Here is a 14,718-nt window from a genome sequence, read left to right on the forward strand (position 1 = left end):
CGATGCAATTTATGTGCTTCATCGTCAATGAGAAGGTCCAAGAGATACAGTAAACCTGAAGTTAAGCATCGGAATCTAAAACTGGACTCACAGGAGAGGAACAAATCATAGAAAGTTAGAGTGTCTGTCCTCTTGTACATATGTCGGCGTTGTGCCTTTTGAATTTAATTCCGATACAATTTCTGAGTTTCATCTTCAATAAGAAAGTCCATGGGATACAGTAAACCTGAAGTGAAGCATCAGAATCTAAAACTGGACTCACAGGAGAGGATCTAAACATAGACAGTAAGAAGAGTCAGTCCTCTTGTACTTAAGTCGGCATTGTGCCTATTGTATTGAATTCAGATGCAATTTCTGTGTTTCATCGTCAATAAGAACGTGCAAGGTATACAGTAAACTTGAAGTGAAGCATCGTAATTTAAACCAGTCTCACAGGAGAGGTTCATATCATAGAATGTAAGAAGTACCAGTCCTCTTGTACTTAAGTCGGCATTGTGCATTTTGTGTTTAGTTCGGATGCAATTTCTGTGTTTCATCGTCAATAAGAAGATCCAAGGGATACAGTAAACGTGAAGTGAAGCATCCTAATCTAAAACTGGACTCACAGGAGAGGATCAAATCATAGAAAGTTAGAGTGTCAGTCCTCCAGTACTTAAGTAGGCATTGTGCCTTTTCAATTTAATTCCGATATGAATTCTGTGCTTCATCGTCAGTAAGAAGGTCCAAGGTATACAATAATCCTGAAGTGAAGCATCGGAATCTAAAACTGGACTCACAGGAGAGGTTCAAATCATAGAAAGTTAGAGTGTTATTCCTCTTGTTCTTAAGTCGGCATTGTGCCATTTGTATTAAATTCGGATGCAATTTCTGTGTTTCATCGACAATAAGAAGGTCCAAGGGATACAGTAAACCTGATGTGAAGCATCGGAACCTAAAACCGGTCTCACAGGAGAGGATCAAATCATAGAAAGTTAGAGTGGCAGTCCTCTTGTACTTAAGTCGGCATTGTGCCTTTTGTATTAAATTCGGATACAATTTCTGTGTTTCATCGTCAATAAGAAGGTACAAGGGATACAGTAAACGTGAAATGAAGCATAGTAATCTAAAACTGGACTCACAGGAGAGGTTCAAATCATTAAAAGTTAGAGTGTCAGTCCACTTGTACTTATGTCGGCATTGTGCCATTTGAATTTAATTCCGATGCAATTTCTTTGTTTCATCGTCAATAAGTAGGTCCAAGGTATACAGTAAACCTGAAGTGAAGCATCGGAATCTAAGACTGGACTCACAGGAGAGGATCAAATCATAGAAAGTTAGAGTGTCAGTCCTCCAGTACTTAAGTAGGCATTTTGCCTTTTCAATTTAATTCCGATAAAATTTCTGTGCTTCATCGTCAGTAACAAGGTCCAAGGTATACAATAATCCTGAAGTGAAGCATCGGAATCTAAAATTGGACTCACAGGAGAGGTTCAAATCATTGAAAGTTAGAGTGTCAGTCTTCTTGTACTTAAGTCGGCATTGTGCCTTTTGAATTTCATTCCGATGCAATATCTGTGCTGCATCGTCAATAAGAAGGTCCAAGGTATACAGTAAACCTGAAGTCAATCATCGGAATCGAAAACTGGACTCACAGGAGAGGTTCAAATCATAGAAAGTTAGAGTGTCAGTCCTCTTGTACTTAAGTCGGCATTGTGCAACTTGAATTTCATTCCGATGGGATTTCTGTGCTTCATTGTCTATAAGAAGGTCCAAGGTATAGAGTAAACCTGAAGTCAAGCATCGTAATCTAAAACAGGACTCACAGGAGAGGTTCAAATCATAGAAAGTTAGAGTGTCAGTCCTCTTGTACTTAAGTCGTCATTTTGCATTTTGTATTAAATTCGGATGCAATTTCTGTGCTTCATCGTCAATAAGAAGGTCCAACGGATACAGTAAAAATGAAGTTAAGCATCGGAATCTAAAACTGGACTCACAGGAGAGGTTCAAATCATAGAAAGTTAGAGTGTCAGTCCTCTTGCACTTAAGTCGGCATTGTGCCTTTTGAATTTAATTCCGATGCAATTTATGTGCTTCATCGTCAATAAGAAGCTCCAAGATATACAGTTAACCTGAAGTGAAGCATCGGAATCTAAAACTGGACTCACAGGAGAGGTTAAAATCGTAGAAAGGCAGAGTTTCAGTCCTCTTGTACTTAAGTCGGCATTGTGCCTTTTGTATTAAATTCGGATGCAATTTCTGTGTTTCATCGTCAGTAAGAAGGTCCGAGGGATACAGTAAACCTGAAGTTAAGCATCGGAATCTAAAACTGGACTCACAGGAGAGGTTCTAAACATAGACAGTAGGAAGAGTCAGCTCTCTTGTAGTTAAGTCGGCATTGTGCCATTTGAATTTAATTCCGATGCAATTTCTGTGCTTCATCGTCAATAAGAAGGTCCAAGGTATACAGTAATCCTGAAGTGAAGCATCGGAATCTAAAATTGGGCTCACAGGAGAGGTTCAAATCATAGAAAGTTAGAGTGTCAGTCCACTTGTACTTCAGTCGGCATTGTGCAACTTGAATTTCATTCCGATGCTATTTCTGTGCTTCATCGTCAATAAGAGGGTCCAAGGTATACAGTAAACCTGAAGTCAAGCATCGGAATCTAAAACTGGACTCACAGGATAGGTTCAAATCATTGAAAGTTAGAGTGTCAGTCCTCTTGTACCTAAGTCGGCATTTTGCTTTTGTATTAAATTCGGATGCAATTTCTGTGCCTCATCGTCAATAAGAAGGTCCAAGGGATACAGTAAACCTGAAGTGAAGCATCGGAATCTAAAACTGGACTCACTGGAGAGGTTCAAACCATAGAAAGTTAGAGTGTCAGTCCTCTTGTACTTAAGTCGTCATTGTGCCTTTTGAATTTTATTCCGATACAATTTATGTTCTTCATCGTCAATAAGAAGGTCCAAGGTATAAAGTAAACCTGAAGTGAAGCATCGGAATCTAAAACTGGACTCACAGGAGAGCTTAAAATCGTAGAAAGTCAGAGTTTCAGTCCTCTTGTACATATGTCGGCATTGTGCCTTTTGTATTAAATTCGGATGCAATTTCTGTGTTTCATCGTCAATAAGAAGGTCCAAGAGATACAGTAAACCTGAAGTTAAGCATCGGAATCTAAAACTGGACTCACAGGAGAGGTTCTAAACATTGACAGTAGGAAGAGTCAGCTCTCTTGTAGTTAGGTCGGCATTGTGCCTTTTGAATTTAATTCCGATGCAATTTCTGTGCTTCATCGTCAATAAGAAGAGCCAAGGTATACAGTAAACCTGAAGTGAAGCATCGGAATCTAAAATTGGACTCACAGGAAAAGTTCAAATCATAGAAAGTTAGAGTGGCAGTCCTCTTGTACTTAAGCCGGCATTGTGTCTTTTGTATTAAATTCGGATGCAATTTCTGTGTTTCATCGACAATAAGAAGGTCCAAGGGATACAGTAAACCTGAAGTGAAGCATAGCTATCTAAAACTGGACTCACAGGAGAGGTTCAAATCATTAAAAATTAGAATGTCAGTCCACTTGTACTTATGTCGGCATTGTGCCATTTGAATTTAATTCCGATGCAATTTCTTTGTTTCATCGCCAATAAGTAAGTCCAAGGTATACAGTAAACCTGAAGTGAATCATCGGAATCTAAAACTGGACTCACAGGAGAGGATCAAATCATAGAAAGTTAGAGTGTCAGTCCTCCAGTACTTAAGTAGGCATTTTGCCTTTTCAATTTAATTCCGATAAAATTTCTGTGCTTCATCGTCAGTAACAAGGTCCAAGGTATACAATAATCCTGAAGTGAAGCATCGGAATCTAAAATTGGACTCACAGGAGAGGTTCAAATCATTGAAAGTTAGAGTGTCAGTCTTCTTGTACTTAAGTCGGCATTGTGCCTTTTGAATTTCATTCCGATGCAATATCTGTGCTGCATCGTCAATAAGAAGGTCCAAGGTATACAGTAAACCTGAAGTCAAACATCGGAATCGAAAACTGGACTCACAGGAGAGGTTCAAATCATAGAAAGTTAGAGTGTCAGTCCTCTTGTACTTAAGTCGGCATTGTGCAACTTGAATTTAATTCCGATGCGATTTCTGTGCTTCATTGTCTATAAGAAGGTCCAAGGTATACAGTAAACCTGAAGTCAAGCATCGTAATCTAAAACAGGACTCACAGGAGAGGTTCAAATCATAGAAAGTTAGAGTGTCAGTCCTCTTGTACTTAAGTCGTCATTTTGCCTTTTGTATTAAATTCGGATGCAATTTCTGTGCTTCATCGTCAATAAGAAGGTCCAACGGATACAGTAAAAATGAAGTTAAGCATCGGAATCTAAAACTGGACTCTCAGGAGAGGTTCAAATCATAGAAACTTAGAGTGTCAGTCCTCTTGCACTTAAAACGGCATTGTGCCTTTTGAATTTAATTCCGATGCAATTTATGTGCTTCATCGTCAGTAAGAAGCTCCAAGGTATACAGTAAACCTGAAGTGAAGCATCGGAATCTAAAACTGGACTCACAGGAGAGGTTAAAATCGTAGAAAGGCAGAGTTTCAGTCCTCTTGTACTTAAGTCGGCATTGTGCCTTTTGTATTAAATTCGGATGCAATTTCTGTGTTTCATCGTCAGTAAGAAGGTCCGAGGGATACAGTAAACCTGAAGTTAAGCATCGGAATCTAAAACTGGACTCACAGGAGAGGTTCTAAACATAGACAGTAGGAAGAGTCAGCTCTCTTGTAGTTAAGTCGGCATTGTGCCATTTGAATTTAATTCCGATGCAATTTCTGTGCTTCATCGTCAATAAGAAGATCCAAGGTATACAGTAATCCTGAAGTGAATCATCGGAATCTAAAATTGGGCTCACAGGAGAGGTTGAAATCATAGGAAGTTAGAGTGTCAGTCCTCTTGTACTTCAGTCGGCATTGTGCAACCTGAATTTAATTCCGATGCTATTTCTGTGCTTCATCGTCAATAAGAAGGTCCAAGGTATACAGTAAACCTGATGTCAATCATCGGAATCTAAAACTGGACTCACAGGATAGGTTCAAATCATAGAAAGTTAGAGTGTCAGTCCTCTTGTACCTAAGTCGGCATTTTGCTTTTGTATTAAATTCGGATGCAATTTCTGTGCTTCATCGTCAATAAGAAGGTCCAAGGGATACAGTAAACCTGAAGTGAAGCATCGGAATCTAAAACTGGACTCACAGGAGAGGTTCAAACTATAGAAAGTTAGAGTGTCAGTCCTCTTGTACTTAAGTCGTCATTGTGCCTTTTGAATTTTATTCCGATGCAATTTATGTGCTTCATCATCAATAAGAAGGTCCAAGGTATAAAGTAAACCTGAAGTGAAGCATCGGAATCTAAAACTGGACTCACAGGAGAGCTTAAAATCGTAGAAAGGCAGAGTTTCAGTCCTCTTGTACTTATGTCGGCATTGTGCCTTTTGTATTAAATTCGGATGCAATTTCTGTGTTTCATCGTCAATAAGAAGGTCCAAGAGATACAGTAAACCTGAAGTAGGCATCGGAATCTAAAACTGGACTCACAGGAGAGGTTCTAAACACTGACAGTAGGAAGAGTCAGCTTTCTTGTAGTTAGGTCGGCATTGTGCCTTTTGAATTTAATTCCGATGCAATTTCTGTGCTTCATCGTCAATAAGAAGATCCAAGGTATACAGTAATCCTGAAGTGAAGCATCGGAATCTAAAATTGGACTCACAGGAAAAGTTCAAATCATAGAAAGTTAGAGTGTCAGTCCTCTTGTACTTAAGTCGGCATTGTGCATTTTGTGTTTAGTTCGGATGCAATTTCTGTGTTTCATCGTCAATAAGAAGATCCAAGGGATACAGTAAACGTGAAGTGAAGCATCCTAATCTAAAACTGGACTCACAGGAGAGGATCAAATCATAGAAAGTTAGAGTGTCAGTCCTCCAGTACTTATGTAGGCTTTGTGCCTTTTCAATTTAATTCTGATAAAATTTCTGTGCTTCATCGTCAGTAAGAAGGTCCAAGGTATACAATAATCCAGAAGTGAAGCATCGGAATCTAAAACTGGACTCACAGGAGAGGTTCAAATCATAGAAAGTTAGAGTTTTATTCCTCTTGTTCTTAAGTCGGCATTGTGCCATTTGTATTAAATTCGGATGCAATTTCTGTGTTTCATCGACAATAAGAAGGTCCAAGGGATACAGTAAACCTGAAGTAAAGCATCGGAATCTAAAACCGGACTCACAGGAGAGGTTCAAATCATAGAAAGTTAGAGTGTCTGTCCTCTTGTACTTAAGTCGGCATTGTGCTTTTTTAATTTAATTCCGATGCAATTTATGTGCTTCATCGTCAATAAGAAGTTCCAAGGTATACAGTAAACCTGATGTGAAGCATCGGAACCTAAAACCGGTCTCACAGGAGAGGATCAAATCATAGAAAGTTAGAGTGGCAGTCCTCTTGTACTTAAGTCGGCATTGTGCCTTTCGTATTAAATTCGGATGCAATTTCTGTGTTTCATCGTCAATAAGAATGTCCAAGGGATACAGTAAACGTGAAATGAAGCATAGCAATCTAAAACTGGACTCACAGGAGAGGTTCAAATCATTAAAAGTTAGAGTGTCAGTCCACTTGTACTTATGTCGGCATTGTGCCATTTGAATATAATTCCGATGCAATTTCTTTGTTTCATCGTCAATAAGAAGGTCCAAGGTATACAGTAAACCTGAAGTGAAGCATCGGAATCTAAAACTGGACTCACAGGAGAGGATCAAATCATAGAAAGTTAGAGTGTCAGTCCTCCAGTACTTAAGTAGGCATTTTGCCTTTTCAATTTAATTCCGATAAAATTTCTGTGCTTCATCGTCAGTAACAAGGTCCAAGGTATACAATAATCCTGAAGTGAAGCATCGGATTCTAAAATTGGACTCACAGGAGAGGTTCAAATCATTGAAAGTTAGAGTGTCAGTCTTCTTGTACTTAAGTCGGCATTGTGCCTTTTGAATTTCATTCCGATGCAATATCTGTGCTGCATCGTCAATAAGAAGGTCCAAGGTATACAGTAAACCTGAAGTCAATCATCGGAATCGAAAACTGGACTCACAGGAGAGGTTCAAATCATAGAAAGTTAGAGTGTCAGTCCTCTTGTACTTGAGTCGACATTGTGCAACTTGAATTTAATTCCGATGCGATTTCTGTGCTTCATTGTCTATAAGAAGGTCCCAGGTATACAGTAAACCTGAAGTCAAGCATCGTAATCTAAAACAGGACTCACAGGAGAGGTTCAAATCATAGAAAGTTAGAGTGTCAGTCCTCTTGTACTTAAGTCGTCATTTTGCCATTTGTATTGAATTCGGATACAATTTCTGTGCTTCATCGTCAATAAGAAGGTCCAACGGATACAGTAAAAATGAAGTTAAGCATCGGAATCTAAAACTGGACTCACAGGAGAGGTTCAAATCATAGAAAGTTAGAGTGTCAGTCCTCTTGTACTTAAGTCGGCATTGTGCCTTTTGAATTTAATTCCGATGCAATTTATGTGCTTCATCGTCAATAAGAAGCTCCAAGGTATACAGTAAACCTGAAGTGAAGCATCGGAATCTAAAACTGGACTCACAGGAGAGGTTAAAATCGTAGAAAGGCCGAGTTTCAGTCCTCTTGTACTTAAGTCGTCATTGTGCCTTTTGTATTAAATTCGGATGCAATTTCTGTGTTTCATCGTCAGTAAGAAGGTCCGAGGGATACAGTAAACCTGAAGTTAAGCATCGGAATCTAAAACTGGACTCACAGGAGAGGTTCTAAACATAGACAGTAGGAAGAGTCAGCTCTCTTGTAGTTGAGTCGGCATTGTGCCATTTGAATTTAATTCCGATGCAATTTCTGTGCTTCATCGTCAATAAGAAGGTCCAAGGTATACAGTAATCCTGAAGTGAAGCATCGGAATCTAAAATTAGGCTCACAGGAGAGGTTCAAATCATAGAAAGTTAGAGAGTCAGTCCTCTTGTACTGAAGTCGGCATTGTGTCTTTGTATTAAATTCAGATGCAATTTCTGTGTTTCATCGACAACAAGAACGTCCAAGGGATTCAGTAAAAATTAAGTGAAGCATCGGAATCTAAAACTGGACTCACAGGAGAGGTTAAAATCGTAGAAAGGCAGAGTTTCAGTCCTCTTGTACTTATGTCGGCATTGTGCCTTTTGTATTACATTCGGATGCAATGTCTGTGTTTCATCGACAATAAGAAGGTCCAAGGGATACAGTAAACTTGAAGTGAAGCATAGCAATCTAAAACTGGACTCACAGGAGAGGTTCAAATCATTAAAAGTTAGAGTGTCAGTCCACTTGTACTTATGTCGGCATTGTGCCATTTGAATTTAATTCCGATGCAATTTCTTTGTTTCATCGTCAATAAGAATTTCCAAGGTGTACAGTAAACCTGAAGTGAAGCTTCGGAATCTAAAACTGGACTCACAGGAGAGGATCAAATCATAGAAAGTTAGAGTGTCAGTCCTCCAGTACTTAAGTAGGCATTGTGCCTTTTCAATTTAATTCCGATAAAATTTCTGTGCTTCATCGTCAGTAACAAGGTTCAAGGTATACAATAATCCTGAAGTGAAGCATCGGAATCTAAAATTGGACTCACAGGAGAGGTTCAAATCATTGGAAGTTAGAGTGTCAGTCTTCTTGTACTTAAGTCGGCATTGTGCCTTTTGAATTTCATTCCGATGCAATATCTGTGCTGCATCGTCAATAAGAAGGTCCAAGGTATACAGTAAACCTGAAGTCAATCATCGGAATCTAAAACTGGACTCACAGGAGAGGTTCAAATCATAGAAAGTTAGAGTGTCAGTCCTCTTGTGCTTAAGTCGGCATTGTGCAACTTGAATTTAATTCCGATGCGATTTCTGTGCTTAATTGTCTATAAAATGGTCCAAGGTATACGGTAAACCTGAAGTGAAGCATCGGAATCTAAAATTGGACTCACAGGATAGGTTCAAACCATAGAAAGTTAGAGTGTCAGTCCTCTTCTACTTAAGTCGGCATTTTGCCTTTTGTATTAAATACGGATGCAATTTCTGTGCTTCATCGTCAATAAGAAGGTCCAAGGGATTCAGTAAAAATGAAGTGAAGCATCGGAATCTAAAACTGGACTCACAGGAGATGTTCAAATCATAGAAAGTTAGAGTGTCAGTCCTCTTGTACTTAAGTCGTCATTGTGCCTTTTGAATTTAATTCCGATGCAATTTATGTGCTTCATCGTCAATAAGAAGCTCCAAGGTATACTGTAAACCTGAAGTGAAGCATCGGAATCTAAAACTGGACTCACAGGAGAGATTAAAATCGTAGAAAGGCAGAGTTTCAGTCCCTTTGTACTTAAGTCGGCATTGTGCCTTTTGTATTAAATTCGGATGCAATTTCTGTGTTTCATCGTCAGTAAGAAGGTCCAAGGGATACAGTAAACCTGAAGTTAAGCATCGGAATCTAAAACTGGACTCACAGGAGAGGTACTAAACATAGACAGTAGGAAGAGTCAGCTCTCTTGTAGTTAAGTCGGCATTGTACCATTTGAATTTAATTCCGATGCAATTTCTGTGCTTCATCGTCAATAAGAAGGTCCAAGGTATACAGTAAACCTGAAGTGAAGCTTCGGAATCTAAAACTGGACTCACAGGAAAGGATCAAATCATAGAAAGTTAGAGTGTCAGTCCTCCAGTACTTAAGTAGGCATTGTGCCTTTTCAATTTAATTCCGATAAAATTTCTGTGCTTCATCGTCAGTAACCAGGTCCAAGGTATACAATAATCCTGAAGTGAAGCATCGGAATCTAAAATTGGACTCACAGGAGAGGTGCAAATCATTGAAAGTTAGAGTGTCAGTCTTCTTGTACTTAAGTCGGCATTGTGCCTTTTGAATTTCATTCCGATGCAATATCTGTGCTGCATCGTCAATAAGAAGGTCCAAGGTATACAGTAAACCTGAAGTCAATCATCGGAATCTAAAACTGGACTCACAGGAGAGGTTCAAATCATAGAAAGTTAGAGTGTCAGTCCTCTTCTACTTAAGTCGGCATTTTGCCTTTTGTATTAAATACGGATGCAATTTCTGTGCTTCATCGTCAATAAGAAGGTCCAAGCGATTCAGTAAAAATGAAGTGAAGCATCGGAATCTAAAACTGGACTCACAGGAGAGGTTCAAATCATAGAAAGTTAGAGTGTCAGTCCTCTTGTACTTAAGTCTTCATTGTGCCTTTTGAATTTTATTCCGATGCAATTTATGTGCTTCATCGTCAATAAGAAGGTCCAAGGTATAAAGTAAACCTGAAGTGAAGCATCGTAATCTAAAACTGGACTCACAGGAGAGCTTAAAATCGTAGAAAGTCAGAGTTTCAGTCCTCTTGTACTTATGTCGGCATTGTGCCTTTTGTATTAAATTCGGATGCAATTTCTGTGTTTCATCGTCAATAAGAAGGTCCAAGAGATACAGTAAACCTGAAGTTAAGCATCGGAATCTAAAACTGGACTCACAGGAAAGGTTCTAAACATTGACAGTAGGAAGAGTCAGCTCTCTTGTAGTTAGGTCGGCATTGTGCCTTTTGAATTTAATTCCGATGCAATTTCTGTGCTTCATCGTCAATAAGAAGATCCAAGGGATACATTAAACCTGAAGTGAAGCATAGCAATCTAAAACTGGACTCACAGGAGAGGTTCAAATCATTAAATGTTACAGTGTCAGTCCACTTGTACTTATGTCGGCATTGTGCCATTTGAATTTAATTCCGATGCTATTTCTTTGTTTCATCGTCAATAAGAAGGTCCAAGGTATACAGTAAACCTGAAGTGAAGCTTCGGAATCTAAAACTGGACTCACAGGAGAGGATCAAATCATAGAAAGTTAGAGTGTCAGTCCTCCAGTACTTAAGTAGGCATTGTGCCTTTTCAATTTAATTCCGATTAAATTTCTGTGCTTCATCGTCAGTAACAGGGTCCAAGGTATACAATAATCCTGAAGTGAAGCATCGGAATCTAAAATTGGACTCACAGGAGAGGTTCAAATCATTGAAAGTTAGAGTGTCAGTCTTCTTGTACTTAAGTCGGCATTGTGCCTTTTGAATTTCATTCCGATGCAATATCTGTGCTGCATCGTCAATAAGAAGGTCCAAGGTATACAGTAAACCTTAAGTCAATCATCGGAATCGAAAACTGGACTCACAGGAGAGGTTCAAATCATAGAAAGTTAGAGTGTCAGTCCTCTTGTACTTAAGTCGGCATTGTGCAACTTGAATTTAATTCCGATGCGATTTCTGTGCTTCATTGTCAATAAGAAGGTCCAAGGTATACAGTAAACCTGAAGTGAAGCATCGGAATCTAAAATTGGACTCACAGGATAGGTTCAAATCATAGAAAGTTAGAGTGACGGTCCTCTTCTACTTAAGTCGGCATTTTGCATTTTGTATTAAATACGGATGCAATTTCTGTGCTTCATCGTCAATAAGAAGGTCCAAGGGATTCAGTAAAAATGAAGTGAAGCATCGGAATCTAAAACTGGACTCACAGGAGAGGTTCAAATCATAGAAAGTTAGAGTGTCAGTCCTCTTGTACTTAAGTCGGCATTGTGCCTTTTGAATTTAATTCCGATGCAATTTATGTGCTTCATCGTCAATAAGAAGGTCCAAGGTATACAGTAAACCTGAAGTGAAGCATCGGAATCTAAAACTGGACTCACAGGAGAGATTAAAATCGTAGAAAGGCAGAGTTTCAGTCCTCTTGTACTTAAGTCGGCATTGTGCCTTATGTATTAAATTCGGATGCAATTTCTGTGTTTCATCGTCAGTAAGAAGGTCCAAGGGATACAGTAAACCTGAAGTTAAGCATCGGAATCTAAAACTGGACTCACAGGAGAGGTTCTAAACATAGACAGTAGGAAGAGTCAGCTCTTTTGTAGTTAAGTCGGCATTGTGCCATTTGAATTTAATTCCGATCCAATTTCTGTGCTTCATCGTCAATAAGAAGATCCAAGGTATACAGTAATCCTGAAGTGAATCATCGGAATCTAAAATTGGGCTCACAGGAGAGGTTGAAATCATACAAAGTTAGAGTGTCAGTCCTCTTGTACTTCAGTCGGCATTGTGCAACCTGAATTTAATTCCGATGCTATTTCTGTGCTTCATCGTCAATAAGAGGGTCCAAGGTATACAGTAAACCTGAAGTCAAGCATCGGAATCTAAAACTGGACTCACAGGATAGGTTCAAATCATAGAAAGTTAGAGTGTCAGTCCTCTTGTACCTAAGTCGGCATTTTGCTTTTGTATTAAATTCGGATGCAATTTCTGTGCTTCATCGTCAATAAGAAGGTCCAAGGGATACAGTAAACCTGAAGTGTAGCATCGGAATCTAAAACTGGACTCACAGGAGAGGTTCAAACCATAGAAAGTTAGAGTGTCAGTCCTCTTGTACTTAAGTCGTCATTGTGCCTTTTGAATTTTATTCCGATGCAATTTATGTGCTTCATCATCAATAAGAAGGTCCATGGTATAAAGTAAACCTGAAGTGAAGCATCGGAATCTAAAACTGGACTCACAGGAGAGCTTAAAATCGTAGAAAGGCAGAGTTTCAGTCCTCTTGTACTTATGTCGGCATTGTGCCTTTTGTATTAAATTCGGATGCAATTTCTGTGTTTCATCGTCAATAAGAAGGTCCAAGAGATACAGTAAACCTGAAGTTAAGCATCGGAATCTAAAACTGGACTCACAGGAGAGGTTCTAAACACTGACAGTAGGAAGAGTCAGCTCTCTTGTAGTTAGGTCGGCATTGTGCCTTTTGAATTTAATTCCGATGCAATTTCTGTGCTTCATCGTCAATAAGAAGATCCAAGGTATACAGTAATCCTGAAGTGAAGCATCGGAATCTAAAATTGGACTCACAGGAAAAGTTCAAATCATAGAAAGTTAGAGTGTCAGTCCTCTTGTACTTAAGTCGGCATTGTGCATTTTGTGTTTAGTTTGGATGCAATTTCTGTGTTTCATCGTCAATAAGAAGATCCAAGGGATACAGTAAACGTGAAGTGAAGCATCCTAATCTAAAACTGGACTCACAGGAGTGGATCAAATCATAGAAAGTTAGAGTGTCAGTCCTCCAGTACTTATGTAGGCATTGTGCCTTTTCAATTTAATTCTGATAAAATTTCTGTGCTTCATCGTCAGTAAGAAGGTCCAAGGTATACAATAATCCAGAAGTGAAGCATCGGAATCTAAAACTGGACTCACAGGAGAGGTTCAAATCATAGAAAGTTAGAGTGTCATTCCTCTTGTTCTTAAGTCGGCATTGTGCCATTTGTATTAAATTCGGATGCAATTTCTGTGTTTCATCGACAATAAGAAGGTCCAAGGGATACAGTAAACCTGAAGTAAAGCATAGGATTCTAAAACCGGACTCACAGGAGAGGTTCAAATCATAGATAGTTAGAGTGTCAGTCCTCTTGTACTTAAGTCGGCATTGTGCATTTTTAATTTAATTCCGATGCAATTTATGTGCTTCATCGTCAATAAGAAGTTCCAAGGTATACAGTAAACCTGATGTGAAGCATCGGAACCTAAAACCGGTCTCACAGGAGAGGTTCAAATCATAGAAAGTTAGAGTGTTATTCCTCTTGTTCTTAAGTCGGCATTGTGCCTTTTGTATTAAATTCGGATGCAATTTCTGTGTTTCATCGTCAATAAGAAGGTCCAAGGGATACAGTAAACGTGAAATGAAGCATAGCAATCTAAAACTGGACTCACAGGAGAGGTTCAAATCATTAAAAGTTAGAGTGTCAGTCCACTTGTACTTATGTCGGCATTGTGCCATTTGAATTTAATTCCGATGCAATTTCTTTGTTTCATCGTCAATAAGAAGGTCCAAGGTATACAGTAAACCTGAAGTGAAGCATCGGAATCTAAAACTGGACTCACAGGAGAGGATCAAATCATAGAAAGTTAGAGTGTCAGTCCTCCAGTACTTAAGTAGGCATTTTGCCTTTTCAATTTAATTCCGATAAAATTTCTGTGCTTCATCGTCAGTAACAAGGTCCAAGGTATACAATAATCCTGAAGTGAAGCATCGGAATCTAAAATTGGACTCACAGGAGAGGTTCAAATCATTGAAAGTTAGAGTGTCAGTCTTCTTGTACTTAAGTCGGCATTGTGCCTTTTGAATTTCATTCCGATGCAATATCTGTGCTGCATCGTCAATAAGAAGGTCCAAGGTATACAGTAAACCTGAAGTCAATCATCGGAATCGAAAACTGGACTCACAGGAGAGGTTCAAATCATAGAAAGTTAGAGTGTCAGTCCTCTTGTACTTAAGTCGGCATTGAGCAACTTGAATTTAATTCCGATGGGATTTCTGTGCTTCATTGTCTGTAAGAAGGTCCCAGGTATACAGTAAACCTGAAGTCAAGCATCGTAATCTAAAACAGGACTCACAGGAGAGGTTCAAATCATAGAAAGTTAGAGTGTCAGTCCTCTTGTACTTAAGTCGTCATTTTGCCATTTGTATTAAATTCGGATGCAATTTCTGTGCTTCATCGTCAATAAGAAGGTCCAACGGATACAGTAAAAATGAAGTTAAGCATCGGAATCTAAAACTGGACTCACAGGAGAGGTTCAAATCATAGAAAGTTAGAGTGTCAGTCCTCTTGTACTTAAGTCGGCATTGTGCCTTTTGAATTTAATTCCGATGCA

Source organism: Schistocerca serialis, chromosome 11 (genome assembly GCF_023864345.2).
Source record: "Schistocerca serialis cubense isolate TAMUIC-IGC-003099 chromosome 11, iqSchSeri2.2, whole genome shotgun sequence".
NCBI lineage: Eukaryota > Metazoa > Arthropoda > Insecta > Orthoptera > Acrididae > Schistocerca > Schistocerca serialis.